Below are 15,237 nucleotides of genomic sequence, written 5' to 3' on the forward strand. Positions count from 1 at the left end.
TGTTCCCAAGAGGCCACTGATATTGGGAGTTACATGATGCAGCACATTTAAAACTCTTTCTCTTCTATCTTCGCTGTAATAGGTGCTGGATTTATAGATGTCTGTAAATGTATGTATCTGCAAAAAAATTAAGATAAAAATATTTTAACTTTGGGGGTGCACAAAGAAATGATGATCCATTTTTCCATCTCCTGTGTAAGAGAGTCATTCTTTACCTATCAACTTCTTTCTAAGATGCTTTACTAAATACCTTCCCCTCACCTTGAGGGAGCGTATCCATGCTTTAACTTTTTTTGCTTTTATCTTTAATGTTGTATTTGTGACGTTGTGCAGTCTATATGGTTTTATAAAAATATAAGTGAATATAATGTAACTGGGATATGCTTCATGCAAAAGGTCTCTTGTAAGGTATCATTACAAGGCTCATAATCTGCTGAGTGTGATCATCCTATTTGTGGAAATGTACCACTCTTGTATCTAAAACTAGAAATATAAAACATAACTCTGAGGGCCTATTGTAATTATGTAAAGTGTGGGCCATTACAGATGGTTTGGAATACTCGCATTGTCTGCAGATGGCTGTCTTTACCTGTGAGTCTTCCTGTATATGTGTAAAAAGAACAGGAGTACTTGTGGCACCTTAGAGACTAACAAATTTATTAGAGCATAAGCTTTCGTGGACTACAGCCCACTTCTTCGGATGCGTACAGAGTGGAATAAATATTGAGGAGATATATATATACACACATACAGAGAGCATAAACAGGTGGGAGTTGTCTTACCAACTCTGAGAGGCCAATTAAGTAAGAGGAAAAAAAAACTTTTGAAGTGATAATCAAGATAGCCCAGTACAGACAGTTTGATAAGAAGTGTGAGAATACTTACAAGGGGAGATATCAAACTGGGCTATCTTGATTATCACTTCAAAAGTTTTTTTTTTCTCTTACTTAATTGGCCTCTCAGAGTTGGTAAGACAACTCCCACCTGTTTATGCTCTCTGTATGTGTGTATATATATATCTCCTCAATATTTATTCCACTCTATATGCATCCGAAGAAGTGGGCTGTAGTCCACGAAAGCTTATGCTCTAATAAATTTGTTAGTCTCTAAGGTGCCACAAGTACTCCTGTTCTTTTTGCGGATACAGACTAACATGGCTGCTACTCTGAAACCTGTATATGTGTGTGTTGGCAAGTGAGTAATGAAGTCTTGCAGTGACATGTGATCATGTCACCTGAACTGGAATCCATCTTTAACCTGGTGCTTTTCCAGTGAGTGGGGTGGAAACCCAGAGGGACAAAGGGTTCCCGCCTTATATAAAAGATATATAAAGGGGTGGAAGAGAACAAGGAAAGAGAGGAGACATCATGAAGAATCCCCTAGCTATCACCTGAGCTGCAACAAGAGCTGTACCAGGGGAAAGAATTGGGCCCAGGCCTGGAAGGTGACCAGTCTGAGAAAAAACTTACCAAAGCATCTCTGAGGGTGGGATTATCTGTATTCAGTTTGATTAGGCATAGATTTGCGCATTTTATTTTATTTTGCTTGGTGACTTACTTTGTTCTGTCTGTTACTATTTGGAACCACTTAAATCCTACTGTCTGTATTTAATAAAATCACTTTTTATTTAGTAATTTACTCAGTATGTATTAATACCTGGGGGAGCAAACAACTGTGCATATCTCTCTATCAGTGTTATAGAGGGCGAACAATTTGAGTTTACTCTGCATAAGCTTTATGCAGGTAAAACGGATTTATCTGGGTTTAGACCCCATTGGGAGTTGGGCATCTGAGTGCTAAAGACAAGCACACTACTGTGAGCTGTTTTCAGGTGAACTTGCAGCTTTGGGACAAGTGATTCAGACCCTGGGTCTGTGTCTGGAGCCAGACTGGCATGTCTGGCTCAGCAAGACAGGGTGCTGGAGTCCTGAGTTGACAGGGAAAACAGGAGCAGGGGTAGTCTTTGCACATTGGGTGGCAGCTCCCAAGGGGGTTTCTGTGATCCAATCAGTCTCACTATTTATGACAGGTTTTAATATTTTAATACAGGGTGGATTATCATGATTTAAATCACTAGTCAGGAAGACTTGGTTTAATCATGGTTTTCTACATAAAAGTGCATTCTTGTTGGTTATTATAACCTTAATACATATTCTTCACAACTCAGAGATAGATGTAGGTTTCATTTTAGAAGGTACACATTATCCATTTTTAAACAGTGATTTATTTTGAAAACTTTACAGATTAGTTTTACAGCTATATCAGAAAATGAATGATTGTTTGGTTATTTCATTTACCAAAGGTAATTGAAACAGATAGTTCACCTCCCAATGACTTCATAAATACCTCCAATTCAACATTATTTAACATTTAATCATTATTTGGAGGATTTTCTTGCCATGCTGTATTAGGAGGAGACTATCACCAGACAGACATTTAAATTATTTTAACTAAAACAACAACAATAAGTATTCTGGATTTTTTTTCTTCAACAGCAAACATATAATATTTTAACAAAACAAGCATATGTCCCTCGCTTCTCACATTTATCTCCAGACTTCTTCTCCTTGTCCAGATCTATTCTGCCCCCAACAATCTTCTATTCTTCTTCGAGTGATTGCTCATGTGTATTGCACAATAGGTGTGCGTGCTCGCCACGTCTCCAGTGCTGGAAGTTTTTCCCCTAGCAGTACCCGTAGAGGAGCGCCCATAGTGACCCCTGGAGTGGCGCCTCTGTGGTGCGGTATAAGGGGTGCTCTGCGCTCCCCCCACCCTCAGTTCCTTCTTGCTGCCAGTGAAGGTGCATCAGAACTGCTCTGCTCCATCTGTCTGCAGCTTTCCTCTAGAACTCTTGTTCCTTAGTAGTGGTAATACCTGTAGTTGAAGTAGTTTAGTTTAGTGCGCCTGGGTTGGGGCATGCCCCATGCCCCGAGCTTTAAGTCGCGTGACACTTGCAGGCGGCCGATGCCAGTGAGTGACCCGCATGTGGACTGTTTACGCTGTGTGGGGGGAAACCCATCTCGGCGATCGCTGCAAGATTTGCAGATCTTTCGAGCCTCGGACCAAGAAAGAAAGGGACATTCGGCTCCAAGCCATTTTGATGGAGTCGGCGTTGACCCGACTCCGGTGTGGCGCTCCGAGTCTGCACCGGGTACCCCAGCATTGGTGTGTGGCGACCCTTCGGTGCTTTCCACCAGTCAGTACCCCTTCCTGTCTGCGGGGCACGCCAAGAAGGCTAAGAAGAGGTCTTCTCTACTGAGGCACTGGAGCAAGACTGGGGGAGAGACTAGACCCTTGTTGGTCAGTTCTCGATCCCTGTCAGCCTCCAGGCCTCTGACTCAGGTTGAGCGGAATAGCCCGGCCCAGTCGGCGCAGGCTTCCCCGGATGTCTGGGTACCCCACGCTGGAGACCCTGCAAGCGGCCCGGAACGTTATGTCCCTGCTGGTACCAGAGGCACTGCCACCATTGGCTCCCCTATCCGGAGGCAAGCCACCGCTTGGATCACCACAGTCGCCTCTTGATTGGTACTGTTCGCGGTTGAGGGAAGGTTCCCGATGCTGTTCGCCGCTCAGCGACTGTCCCGTGTATAGTCCACGCCGGTCACCATCAACCCACACCAGCTTGTTTGGCTGGGTTCTGACTGACAGGGGTTCCAGGTACTGCTCCGCCTTGAGGGATCGTAGACCTCGCAAAGGGACCAGGCCCTATCGAGACCGAGACAGACGGCACCGAAGGTCCTTGCCTCAGAGAGGCTACCATAGCCCATCGTGATATGGACATTGACACCGTCCCTGAACTTCATCTCGCTCCAGGACCCCACTGCGGCACCACTCCCACAATCCTGGGCGTTGATTGCTGGTTCCTCGCCATCGCGGATCTGCCTGCTGGTGCCGATCGCAGAGCAGCTGCTACCGGTGGTACCGTTCCTCCATGTGAGGATCACGGTCGCATGGTCGGCACTGTTTCCAATGCCAGTGCTCCTCCCAGTCCAGGGACAGCGGCAGGTTGTACGCCAGCCTGGCCTCCCTTCGTAGTCGTCAGTTGATGGGACAGGCTAGTCAGGTTGAACAGCCTGCTCCACCAGTGCCATAGCAGGTGCAGTGGCACCGGGCTCCTGGGCCAGCACCGTGGTACCAATGGGCCCCGTGGCCCCCGACACAGGCTCCCTCGGTGGCCGGAGCCTCGGAGCGACTGTCAGCCTCGCTTTCCCAGCCTCCCAGAAAGGAGTCGGTGGGACGTGCATCTTCAGGTCCGTGCCTGGAGGGTGACCAAGTGATGGGACCTCCAGAGTACCGCACCTGCATCCTTGCCCTCCCCTGATGAGGCGATTACGACCCCTCCTCCCTATGTTCCGCAGGAGAACTCTAACGCCCACCTTCTAAGGAACTATTGAAAAGGGTGGCATTGAGCCTCAACCTTCAGGCCGAGGAGGTGGAGGAACCCTCAGACTCCCTCTTCAATGTCCTGTCGGCTTCTGTACCGGGCAGGATGGCCTTACCATTCCATGAAGGTGTGGCAACATTTTCAAATGCCTTGTGGCAAACCCTGGCTTCCTTGCCCCCCATCTCTAAGAGGGCGGAACGGAAATACTTTGTGCCCGCCAAGATCCAGCTCCAACCGCATCCTTCGTTCCTTCTGAAGGTGGTTTCCGCCTACCACATGGGTCAGGACATTTTCCTGCCAGTCCTTTGCCCCAAGCCTCAGGCATCCAGTGAGGAGTGCCGCCTCCACATGCTAGATGCGAGATGGGCTCTGGCCTTTTACCTGGAGCAGACTAAGCCATTCAGGAAGGCTTTGCAGCTGTTCATCACCTCGGCCGAATGCATGAGGGGTCGGCCGGTCTCCACTCAATGACTCTCCAACTGGATCACCTTGTGCATCCATGCCTGTTATGACCTGACGGGAATCCCTCCGCTGTCAATTGTGAGGGCGCACTCGACTCGGGTGCAAGCCTCGTTGGCTGCCTTTTTAGCCCAGGTCCCCATTCAGGACACTTGCAGGGCTGCCATGTGGTCTTAGGTTCACACGTTCACCTCGCATTATGTGATTTGTCTCCCAGACCAGGGAAGACGCCGGATTCGGCAGGGCTGTGCTCCATCCCGAGAGTTTGTAAACTCCTACCGACCATCAACAGATATAGCTTGGGATCACCTATTGTGGAATACACATGAGCAATCACTCGAAGAAAAGACCATTACTTTTTCTGTAACTGGTGTTCTTGGAAATGTGTTGCTCATGTCTATTCCATACCCCGCCCTCCTTCCCCTCTGTCGGAGTTGTCTGGCAAGAAGGAACTGAGGGTGGGGGGAGCGCACAGCGCCCCTTATACTGCACCATATAGGCACCACTCCAGGGGTCGCAAGGGGCGCTCCCCTACGGGTACTGCTAGGGGAAAACTTCCGGTGCACATGGCGAGCACACACACCTATTGTGGAATAGACATGAGCAACACATCTTGAAGGACACCAGTTATGGAAAAGGTAGCTGTCTTTTCATTGAACTTTTTGAAACTTTGCACTTTTAGAGAGAGGTAAGGGATTGACTCTGTGACAAATTTGTAGAGGGACAATAGAGTTGAGGTCGGTTATTTCTCACCTCTGTTTGTTTGTTTGTTTTATTTATTTTCAAACATTTTTGCTGTTAAGAAGCATGTTACCTCTGGAGACACAATCCACAGTTTGAGAACTGCAAAACTAAGCATCTCTGATGGTATCTTCTAGACTGAGTCCCATTGGGTAGATAGAAAGATTAACCTAAATAATCTTTACAGAAGCCTGTTGAACTCCTTAATATTGGGTCCCTAATCCATGAACTATTGGAAGTAATTTACAAAACTTTTCTTTAACATTACATAAATATAATTTCTAATTCTATAGTATGAGACAATATAATCTCTATTCCATGATGAGATATCTTGGAGCTATAATGTATCTTAATTAAAACTATCTTTAGATAGGTTTTTTTTCCTCAAAAAGCATTAAATTAAAAAAATCTGATTTATTTGTTTTAAAAAAACTTTATTTTTAATCCACCCTGTTTTACTGCTGTTATTAAAATGGTGTATTTTAACTCCATCGTCAGGCCTCTTTTGCTCTGAGCATTTAGGGACTTGCCTGACTGATCAAGCGTGCTTAAGATGACCCCTTAGATTGAAAGCAAACTGCAGAAATTCCTTTATCTCTTAGGGATTGATTGATTGAATGTTGATACAAACCCTGAGGCCTTTTTAATATGCAAGTGTTTTCTCTTGTCCTAGGGTGGTATGGTGGAGGTCAGCGCAGGCCTGTATCATATACTTGGGAAATTGTAAATAGAATGCCTTTTTAAATGGGAACATACAATGTAAACAGTAGGAAGTTTTGACCAAAGAAGCTGTTTTTTCTCAGAGACATTTAGAACTCTTCTGCTTCAGCACATTTATGGACAACGTGTGACCTTTCTTGCCTGAAAACAGTCCACTCCTTCACAGTGTTTGCTCTCTCTGGCGTTTACTTTCCTCTCAGCCTAGAATCGAGCCAAGGGGTGATTGGCTCTTTTGGATGTATTTTAGTTAGAGTTGTTTTGCTCTTCTTATTTTTTAGGAAATTCCAGCACTTACTTGGTGGAGAAAGAGTGAGGGAAGTATAACACTTTCACTTTTTTTTGCTTTTTGCCTAAGAGGTTATGGGATTGAATTTCTGCTTTGCTGCTCTGCAGATGTAACCTTTCTTCTCTCCACCACCAACTTTTGCCTAGTCCTTTAGTAAGTTCAGTTTCACCAACAGAAGAAGAGTGCTTTCCTTCTGTGTCATTAAGAAGATAATGAAGAACTAGGTAGCTTCACAGGGCATACTTCAGCAATTCATCAGCTGGTCATAGCTCTGATTTGTGTGTGCTAAATCTGTGGTTTTGATTACAGTTCCCCTTTTCGGTTGGGCTGACTCACTATTTGTTCACATTATGGGCTAAAAGTCTCAATCATTTACTCATGAGGTAATGTTCTGCAGTGAGTGTAGGGAATCTGCAGGCAATTAGGCTACCCTAGACAGAGGTAGCAGGGATGAGTGTGGGGTTGTGGGGAAGTTTGCTGTGTATAGGGAAGGAAAATCTAGAGGATGTTTGAATGACATTGAGCTGATGCAGTGGCAGCTGGATGATGGCCAGCATTCCTAGACTTCGTTGTGGGAAAGCAAGTAGCAATGGCATGAATGAAGGCACTAGTCACAGAGGCTGTATTGGAAAAAAGAAAAAAGGAGGCTGTTGAAGATTGGAAGAAGACTGCGTGGAAATATAAAGCAAGAACAAAGAGAAAAATGAGATGTTCTACATTAACTCTTGCTTATACTGTATTCTAGCTTCTCCTGAGGCCCGTTTGCTAATATTTGCAGGTGCTGTGTAATGCAGCGAGGAGGAGACTCAGGATTCTTAAATATTGTGGCGGGTTGGATCACAGAAACCCCTTGGGAACTGCCAACTGATGTATCAAGACTACTTCTGCCCCTGCTTTTCCTGCCAGCTTGGGACTCCAGCACTCTGTCTTGTTGAGCCAGACACGCCAGTCTGCTCCAACACAGACCCAGGGTCTGAACCACGTGCCCCAAAGCTGCAGAGTTAACTGAAAGCAACTTAAGTGTTCCTGTCTTTAACACTCTGCCCAACTCCCAATGGGGTCCAAATCCCAGATAAATCCGTTTTACCCTGTATAAAGCTTATATAGGGTAAACTTATAAATTGTTCACCCTCTATAACACTGATCGAGAGAGATGCACAGCTGTTTGCCCCTCCCCCCCAGGTATTAATACATACTCTGGGTTAATTAATAAGTAAAAAGTGATTTTATTAAATACAGAAAGTAGGATTTAAGTGGTTCCAAGTAATAACAGACAGAACAAAGTGAATTACCAAGTAAAACAAAATAGAACACACTAGTCTATGTTTAATCCAGTAAGAAAACTGAATACAGACAAAATCTCACCCTCAGAGATGTTTACATAAGAACATAAGAAAGGCCGTACCGGGTCAGACCAAAGGTCCATCTAGCCCAGTATTCTGTCTACCGACAGTGGCCAATGCCAGGTGCCCCAGAGGGAGTGAACCTTAACAGGCAATGATCAAGTGATCTGTCTCCTGCCATCCATCTCCACCCTCTGACAGACAGAGGCGAGGGACACCATTCCTTACCTGTCCTGGCTAATAGCCATTAATGGACTTAACCACCATGAATTTATCCAGTTCTCTTTTAAACTCTGTTATAGTCCTAGCCTTCACAACCTCCTCAGGTAAGGAGTTCCACAAGTTGACTGTGCACTGCGTGAAGAAGAACGTCCTTTTATTTGTTTTAAACCTATTAATTTCATTTGATGACCCCTAGTTCTTGTATTATGAGAATAAGTAAATAACTTTTCCTTATCCACTTTCTCCACATCACTCATGATTTTATATACCTCTATCATATCCCCCCTTAGTCTCCTCTTTTCCAAGCTGAAGAGTCCTAGCCTCTTTAATCTCTCCTCATATGGGACCCATCCCAAACCCTTAATCATTTTAGTTGCCCTTTTTTGAACCTTTTCTAGTGCCAGTATATCTTTTTTGAGATGAGGAGACCACATGTGTATGCAGTATTTGAGATGAGGGCGTACCATCGATTTATATAAGGGCAATAATATATTCTCAGTCTTATTCTCTATCCCCTTTTTTAATTATTCTTTTTTGACCGCCTCTGCACACTGCGTGGACATTTTCAGAGAACTATCCACGTTTCAATAAGTTTCTTTCATAGATTGGATGCCTTCCTAGTCTGGGCATAATCCTTTCCCTTGGTACAGCCCTCATTCCAGCTCAGGTGGTAGCTTGGGGATTTCTCATGATGACCACCTCCTTTGTTTTGTTCCACCCACTTGTATATCTTTTGCATAAGGCGGGAATCCTTTGTTCCTCTCTGGATTCCCACCCCTCTTTCTAAATGGAAAAACACCAGGTTAAAGATGGATTCCAGTTCAGGTGACATGATCATATGTCACTGTAAGACATCATTACCCACTTGCCAGCACACATGTACACAGGAAGACTTACAAATAATACAGAGCCATCTACAGTCAATTGTCCTGGTTAATGGGAGCCATCAAGATTCCAAACCACCATTAATAGCCCACACTTTGCATAACTACAATAGGACCTCAGAGTTATATTTTATATTTCTAGTTTCAGATACAAGAGTGATGCATTTATACAAATAGGATGACCACACTCAGTAGATTACAGACGCTCCGCGGGTTACGCAAACCCAACTTGCGCAAATCCGCACTTACGGAAAAAGTTCTGTATGTTCCGTAAGCTTTTTTTTTTTTGTGCACGTAATTGTCGGGTATATGTTCCCGACTTATGCAAAATTCGACTGTATAAGCTTTGTAATGATACCTTACGAGAGACCTTTTGTATGAAGCATATGCCATTATATTTACACTCATTAGCATATTTTCATGAAATCATATAGAATGCAAAGTCACAAATATTACTTATGTCAGAAAGATCTTGTGGTCAGGATAATCTAAACCAATAGGGACACGAGGCCTGGGGCTAGAGATTTTAGGGCTGCTATTCTGGAATGGCAGCTGGGTGAACAGTACCAGCAAGAGGAGCAGGGTGGATAACAGGAAGACCTTGATGGGTGATTATCTTGCCCCAATGACTTTAGCAACCACAGTAGCGCCAGCCAGTTTAGGCAGTGAGATGTAGCTGAATGTTAGACACATCAGAGGAGCAGCATGGTGGGTGAATGAATAGGTGTTTTGGGGAAAGGAAGACACCAGAGTTGTGTGTGTGGGTCACTGGGAGAAGGGGATTGTAGGTGCTAATCAAAGAGGGCAGGCTCTGAAGAGAGGGAGGTTAAACTTGGAAGGGGTGCTGCAACCCTTTATTTTTGGAGCAGTTCTACATTATGATTAGAGGTGAAGAATGGGAGGTAGTGCACAACTGAGGACCAGAATAACACTGGGTTATTCTGGTCCTACTTGTGGTAGATATGGATGCAGAGTGGGGCAGAGGGAGGGAAGATATGTTACTAAAGCACACAACTTTTTGAACACTCTACAAAATAATTCTGGGCTGGTTATAAATTCAGGCTCTAACACGGCAAACTCTTGTGCACGTGATTAACTTTAGATATGTGTTTTATGTCCATTAAACTTGCTATGATTGATCATGTTTGTAAAGCTATTGACATGCAAAAGTGTTAGCAGGATCGGGGCCTTACTGACTGATCAAAATTTGAAACTATTGGATCCACTTCACTTGAAGCTTCATTTTCAGATGTCTTTACTTTTTCCCTGCATACAACTGACATCACTGTGAGGACTTTAATGTTATTGGAGGTGGTCACTGGTTCCTGATCGACATTTTAAGGTTCATCAGCAGCACTGTTTTCACTTGTATTTGTTCTGTTACAGTCATGGCTTTGGTAACTCTTCACAATTTAAACCAAGTTTTTGTTGGTGCTAGAACTTGATATCTAATTTTACAGCCCAGAAGCAAATATAGTTTTTTCAAAATGTATAAACAAAATGAAGTATTCAAGAGTCTGGAGACTTTATTGCACGTGCATAACTGAAATAAATTAAGTAGCTAAGGGGCTTGCCATATTTTGACCTACAATCTAGTTTAAACTAGCTTGTTTGTTTATTAATTAATTTAATTATTTGTGGGGAAAAGACTAACGTTACTAAAGTTTTTGTTTGAAAGGCTTGCTATTAGGAGTGCTCAGTCTGACCTTCTCGAAAGAAATTCATTAGGAATGTGTCTTTTAGGCTGTCTGACGTACATTTACAAGGAGATGTTCAGAATTTTTCTAGAATAAATATTTTTAGTAACATTCATTGTCTTATATTTGGGTTTTATAGATTCTTGCTAGTTCTTGCATGTCGGAAGAAATAGAAACCAAAATTGAAATAAAGTAAAGCAGGGAGCTTGTTATATATGTTGTGACAGGGTCAGGCCAGATGGCTACAGGAGAGTGATAGAAGGCAGATATATTAGCCCCAGATTAAGTAGGTCCCTTTTCCCTGGGTAAGGTATCAGGGAAGGTTCCAGAACAATCAGGAACTTTCTGGAAACCATTAAGGCAGGCTAATCAGGGCACCTGAGGTTAAAAAGGAGCTCACTTCAGTTTGTTGTGCAAGTGTGAGGAGCTGGGAGCGAGAGGCGCAAGGAACTGAGAGTGAGAGGGTGTGCTGCTGGAGGACTGAGGAGTGCAAGCGTTATCAGACACCAGGAGGAAAGTCCTGTGGTGAGAATAAGGAAGGTGTTTGGAGGAGGCCATGGGGAAGTAGCCCACGGAGTTGTAGCGGTCATGCAGCTGTTACAGGAGGCACTATAGACAGCTGCAATCCACAGGGCCCTGGGCTGGAATCCGGAATAGAGGGTGGGCCTGGGTTCCCCCCAAACCTCCCAACTCCTGATCAGACACAGGAGGAGTTAACCCGGACTGTGGATTCCACCAGAGGGGAAGATCTCTGAGGCAAGCAAATCTGCCAATAAGCGCAGGACCCACCAAGGCAGAGGAGGAACTTTGTCACAATGTTTGTTCCTCTCTTCTTTTCCTAGCTAGAGCTGAGAGATTGTCAGCCTTCCTTTGCCCTAGATTAGTTCTTTCATTAGATTTTGAGTCGATCTGTTTGGGATACCTGGCCTATGCTGATAGTTGAGAAGAGTTTTCACGGAGGAGAATGAAGTGTGAAGAGACATGCTTGTACTTCAATTTGTGTGGCTTTCTCCCAGTTTCATTAGTCTCTTTTTAGCATATATTCCAGTAGGTCCAGAAGGACAAGAGTGCTCCGTATCAATCACCCATTATCAGTATCTCTTACTACTTTGTTGTCAGGGCCAGTGTTGCAAAAATATAGGCCATTCGCCCTTGCTAACATCCCAAGTATAATTTTTCTCAGAACATGGTGACACTTTCCCATCTCCTCCATCAGGACAGACTGAGTGTCTTTCATCTTCATTTTTAATCCTTGCTGTTTAACGTGAAATGTGTGGTAGACTTGACAGTTGCCTAATTGGTTACTCACGTATTTAAACAAATGGGGCGGGGGGAGAATTCTTCTTCACAAGATGTTGCCTTCATGAGCAAGACATGTCAGCTCCCGACAACCAACCACTCCATTCTTCAGAGCCAGGGACAAGACTGAAACCTGTTTCACTCTTGTCTGTAAAATGAACTTCCCTTGTATAAATCTCTGTGAATCTGAGAGTCCCCTGTCCCCTCATCCCTTCCCCTAGCCCCTCTTCCTTTCCCCTATGGGTAAAACTAACAAAACCTGAACAATAAGATTTAAACATATCATCTAAAATTGAATGAAAACTATTAAGGTAGAAAAATCCTGATTAAGATAAACACTGAGATGATGTCAGGTTAATCTTTGTTGCATTTATAAAATTTTATTAGTTTTGTTGAAATCTTAATGTTTTTTAAACCTAGGTTTTGTTATTTACTCTTCATTCCTGCTGGTTTACCATATGCAGTTTAACTAAAGTGGCATTAATTATAAACCTAGCTAATTATAACCCTGAAGGCAATGAAATGATGACGGTTGTTCTAAGGAATTGAGACCAGATGAAGGCATGGTGTACAAAAACTAGCTGTACTGTGAGGTTTCTAACACTCTTTCCTACAGTATCCTTATTCAGAGAAGCACTATATTATTCTTCCCATACTCTGTACCAGGAAGTGCCCGGTGTTGCCAATTAAATAAATTGAATTTAGTGATGTTGGATGATGTTTGCTAGGGATTTGAGCTGAGATGGCTACACTTAACTTTATTTTAAACTTTGCAGTGGACTCTCGAAAGTGAACTATCTATCAACCCTCACAGCTCCCACCATATGGGTCAGTAACGTTTAGCTTTTTTGATTATTGAGCCAAGCTAATCCAGAGAAGCTAGTTCCAATTATTTTTCTTTTTCAGATGGCTGACCACTCATGATTGGTAAATGAGTACTAATATGCTTTGTCAACACTTTGAAGTGTGAAGAAAAATCAGTGCTATTCTAACATATACTTCTGTAAACTTAGAATTTTGGGTCAATGGCTCACAGCTACATAAAGGTAGGTGGGCAGTTGATGCTCTTTGGTGACTTTTTTTAATAGCAATTATTATAGATGTTGAATGTTAGTGTCCCTGTGTAGGGAGAAAGAGAAGAGACTGGTACTCTTTTGTGTCTTAAAATCTTTGACATGCTGTTAGACTATGTCTTAGCTACTTGAGTTTTTAATTCTCTCTTCTTTCTAAATTCATTTTTTCCCCCCCTCAACATCTTCAGAGGTGCACTGGTCACTTTATTATTTCAGCAGGAGTTGTAGACAGCCAGCACACTTTGATTTAGGAACCTAACTTTCTGTTTCCAAGTTTGAAAATGTGGCTCTGAATGTTTCTGGTTTAATGTGGTTGAACTGCAAATAGTTATTAGTTATGGCTTAGGTTTAAATATTATAAAGGTTGTATTTTAAAATCATTTTAATTTTTCTCTTTGGTAAGACATGTAACAGTTTTCCTACATTTTATCTGGACAGCCTGGAAAAATGAATCTCATGGGTGGTTTTCTGGCTAGACAGTAGACTGTGCTTAGATGTATATATGTGGGAGGAGTTATGTATGCACAATTCTCTTGATTCTGAGATGGAAAGCTATATCAGGGAAGCTTAGGGCTTTGTCCTGTTCCTGTTGAATGGGAGCAGGATCTGGCCTTTGGCTATAATATTGTGTTTTGTGTGTCACCTGTCCAGTAATGTCTTTGATATTTGGTTTGCTTGACCAAATAGCAACGTAGAATAAATGGAGTAGAAATACACTGTCTGATAAATGTACAAGGTAACGAAGTTTTCCTTTTGCAGTCCCTTTAGTAATCTATGATCAGCTATAGAAATGCCTTGATGCCCTCCCCAACCTGGGAATTTCTCACATCCTCTTTATGGATTGATTGATTTCCAAGAGCTATAAAACAGATGTCAGGTGTGCAATTGAGAATAATGACAAATTGTGCCTTCTGTGCGTAGCTCATCTTGCTGGACATAAGCATGCTGTCAAACTGGGATGAAAGTTGTCCTAATCATGCCAATAAAATAGACAACCTATGGCACGCGTGCCGAAGGCGGCACGTAAGCTGATTTTCGGCGGCACTCACACTGCCTGGGTCCTGGCCACCTGACCGGGGGGCTCTGCATTTTAATTTAATTTTAAATGAAGCTTCTTAAACATTTTTAAAACCTTATTTACTTTACATACAACAATAGTTTAGTTATATATTATAGACTTAAAGAAAGAGACCTTCTAAAAATGTTAAAATGTATTACCGGCACGCGAAATCTTAAATTAGAGTGAATAAATGAAGACTCGGCACACCACTTCTGAAAGGTTGCTGCCCCCTGCCTTAGATGATTTTTATAACAGTATCATCTTCGAAATATTGGTGGTATACCCAGAAATAAGCCGATATGTGCAGCAAAAAAAAAAAGCTTCAGATACAAGTCTACAGTGTGTTGACTCCGACCCCCTTTGTGTTCCGACCATGTACACAACTCCTAAGAATTTAAGTAATCAAAATAGAACCTACACTTACTCTTCTAGCTTCCTGTATTCCTCCTCCCCACCACCACCACCACAAAAAAAAAAAAAAAAGGCTGCTGTGATAACATTTTAAATGAAAAATAACCTAATCAACCTTACTAGAAGAGGAAGGGGAAAGACTTACCTTGGATGATGCTTTCTTTTATCTTGTTAATTTGTTCTTTGTATTCTCCTTAAATTACTCTTTTAGGGACTTGGAAGTGGAAAATATATGGCATAGTATAAGAAGTATAAAATGAAAACAGTATGAGAGGTATTCATTTAGTCGTATTCCATTGTACATAATCTGAATTTTTGTGCAGATGTTCCAAATTCTGAGGATGTGTGCACATATTTTAGGTGTGGACTAAATAAAGTTATATACGGTATCATTTACTGTTTTAGTTATTATGGAATAAGGCTAAATCTATACAAGTCTGAGTAGAATACATTTCTTTGTATTGATTTTATTCCTCATTAACATGGGGATGTTCTAAATGTATTTCTAACCATAATTCCATTCCCAACTGCAAGTCTTGATTTTTATATTCTTGTTTTCTGATGCAAGATTTTGAGCTTGTGCCTGAACTGTTGAAGTTGGGTGGGAGTTTTGCCATTTATCTCAGTTGGAGCAGGACTGGCCTCTTACAGCATTATT

At 42.6% G+C, this 15,237-nt stretch overlaps 1 protein-coding gene across 4 annotated transcripts in view; it reads left to right on the top strand.

The window, feature by feature from the left end:
- CCNY (cyclin Y) overlaps positions 1-15,237 on the top strand; it is a 214,190-nt gene that overhangs the window by 42,248 nt on the left and 156,705 nt on the right. The window contains exon 2 of one of the 4 annotated variants that reach the window (XM_054020976.1): positions 12,942-13,081. The exons of the other annotated variants lie outside the window; for them this stretch is intronic. The gene's annotated coding sequence lies outside the window, so the exon portion shown is untranslated. The remainder of the gene's footprint in view (positions 1-12,941; positions 13,082-15,237) is intronic. 4 annotated transcript variants of the gene reach the window in all.

The sequence above is a fragment of the Malaclemys terrapin genome, chromosome 2 (genome assembly GCF_027887155.1).
Source record: "Malaclemys terrapin pileata isolate rMalTer1 chromosome 2, rMalTer1.hap1, whole genome shotgun sequence".
NCBI classification, from domain to species: domain Eukaryota; kingdom Metazoa; phylum Chordata; order Testudines; family Emydidae; genus Malaclemys; species Malaclemys terrapin.